This window comes from Etheostoma spectabile, chromosome 16 (assembly GCF_008692095.1).
Source record: "Etheostoma spectabile isolate EspeVRDwgs_2016 chromosome 16, UIUC_Espe_1.0, whole genome shotgun sequence".
Taxonomy (NCBI): domain Eukaryota; kingdom Metazoa; phylum Chordata; class Actinopteri; order Perciformes; family Percidae; genus Etheostoma; species Etheostoma spectabile.
The window spans coordinates 23,487,544-23,490,256 of record NC_045748.1 but is presented as its reverse complement, the minus strand read 5'-3'; positions in this window follow the sequence as shown (position 1 = coordinate 23,490,256).

Here is a 2,713-nt window from a genome sequence, read left to right as displayed (position 1 = left end):
GATGATGGACAGATGATCAACAGTAACGTAACCAACAACCTAAAGAGCGCTTGAGTTGAATTCGTTGACAACAAAGAATTGAGATGTGTAGATTCCACCATTCGTCGATCGGAAAGATGTTTTTGCCGCCCTAACCCTACGGGATTCAACAAACGTTCAACATACTCCGTTGCTCTTATTGGTCTTTCCTGTGTTGATTGAAACACGGCCCATAATCCCAGCCCCATGGAGCAGCATCAGACTCCTATTCGGACTAGAATCGGAGTATGACGACGTCGGGCTATAATGTCCTTGCCATAAGCGTGACAAAAAAAAGAGTTTAAATTAAAGTGCGACAGTTTCCTGTGACATGTGACGAGCTAATAGAGCTGACGATGAAGAAATTAGTCTTGAACTTGTGAGAAAGTGGAGTCTTGTATGACTAATGTGTAATGATATAACCAACTATAAATTCATTTGGAGGGTTTACCTCACCAGTACTAGTGCAACAAGTGTGAGTCACAGCTGTGTGTAACGTAGTGCTTTCCAAGGGATTCCCAATTGGGATTTCACAACATCCCAACATGCTAAAAATAGAAGCTATACAGTAGTTCAGTGACTTTACAACTGGCATGGATATCATTGGTTCCCAGAGGATGATGCTGAATGTTTTCATCATCATGTGACTCCCCCCCCCCCCCCCCCCCCCCCCCCCCCACACCACCACCACCACCTTGGCAATTTGTCTGGAGCCACCATCAGGCCAACAATATCCTCCTATAGTTTAAAATCACACTGTCAAAATGGCAATAAATTTGCTACATTTCTAGATTTGTACTTTTACCACTATAAGTGATTTGGCTGTCACAACAGCAAAGTTGTCGTATGTTGGTTGATCTACTTTGCAACAGCATTGCAACAATGCGTTTGATTTGGTCTTGTTTAGTAAGTAGTGGTAGTTATTAATTAATCTTACCTCATGATCTAAAATCATTCTCTGTAGAGCTTTTCATTTACTTTTAACTTTCTTATACAAAGCCTGTACCGGACGACAGCACACCACATACACCACGTGTGTTGTGTGTGTGTGTGTGGTGTGTGTGTGTGTGTGTGTGTGTGTGTGTGTGTGTGTGTGTGTGTGTGTGTGTGTGTGTGTGTGTGTGTGTGTGTGTGTGTGTGTGTGTGTGTGTGTGTGTGTGTTGGTGTGTGTGTTGTGTTGTGTGTGTGTGTATTGCTCAACCACAGTTGTTTTTAATGGGCCCATGTTTGCTGTTGCTTTCACGTTTTTAATTTAGCGTGTTGTTACATGCCTGGGGCAAAGACTATTAAATGTTCAGACATTGTCGTCATCACGTTCTTGTCATGCTCCAATTTATGGCCACTGGTTTGATGTGCAATAAACATGCATGTGTGTTACAGTAATAGGATTGTCTGGTTCTTGAACATCCACAAACACAGCACAGATGAGGTTTTTCAGGAACAGAAGCATTTGGTCGAAGTGGTGACACTAATCTTGGGATTGTATGGATCCTCTGTGCTGTTATGTTGAAGATGTGTAAAGCATCCATGTTTTGCCAGCAAATTAACTTAATATCTTTTAGTAAATGACATCAAAGTCTTCATATATTATCTGAATCGGGACAGACATGGACGTAAACTGGCAAGACTGTAATTCTAGTTTATAATAATTTTTTATACAAACCCCAATTCCCCAAAAAAAATCCAACTCAAAGAAAGCGGAAGTACCTGGATATCCAACCGGAAATAGTGAAATACGGCAGAATTTCCAGGGGGGCAACGGAGAAATCCCGGGACTAAGGTCATACAGCCCAAAAAACAGAATGCAAAAGATTTGCAACCTATATTTAAATGAATACACTACACAGACAAGATATTTAATGTTCTAAAAAAACTTTGTTTATTTTGAATCTGGGACAAAAGACGGTGAAAGTTGAGGAATGCTAACAAAAACATAACATTACAACATTCCACAGGTGAACAGGTTCATTGGAATTGGAACATTGCCTTGCTCAACAGCACCTGGCAGTGCCCAGGAGGTGAAGTAGCATCGCTCAAGCCACCAATCCACACTCCGTACTTTTGGTCCATATGGGGACTTGAACCAGTGACCCTCCGGGTCCTACCCCAGCTCACTACGGACTGAGCTACTGCCCCCCCAAACAGGTGAGCGTCATGATTAGGTATAAAAGGAACATCCCCAAAAGGTTCAGTCATTCACAAGCAAGGATGGGGTGAAAATTCACCGCTTTGTGGAAAGTGTTGGAATGTTTCTATAAATACAGATGACAGGAAGAAGATTGCATTATAGACTTCCCCTTATTCCAGTAATGTGTGGGTGCTTTGACTGAAACCACATTCAAAGCTTCACTCCCTTTTGTAAACTGTACAGTTTGGGTATTTTTGTGTAAAAACTAAAACTCAGGGTACAGCAGGGTACAGCAGGGTGCGGACCAGGGCTATGGCAACAGCTGCAACCAGGATTTAGATGCCACCCTAATCCAAGGAAAACTTCTGGGTGAAAAAAAACGGAAGGACTCTGGGGAATAAAAGTTCTCCAGAGCTAGGTTAGTAACACGCATTTCTGGGACATGGATACACACAGAGGGAAAGAGAGAGGAGCCCAGTGTGTCACAGGAAGTCCCCCGGCAGTCTAAAACCAACATAATTAACCCGGACCAGAAGATGATTCCACTGTAGAGGAGCCTGATAGCTG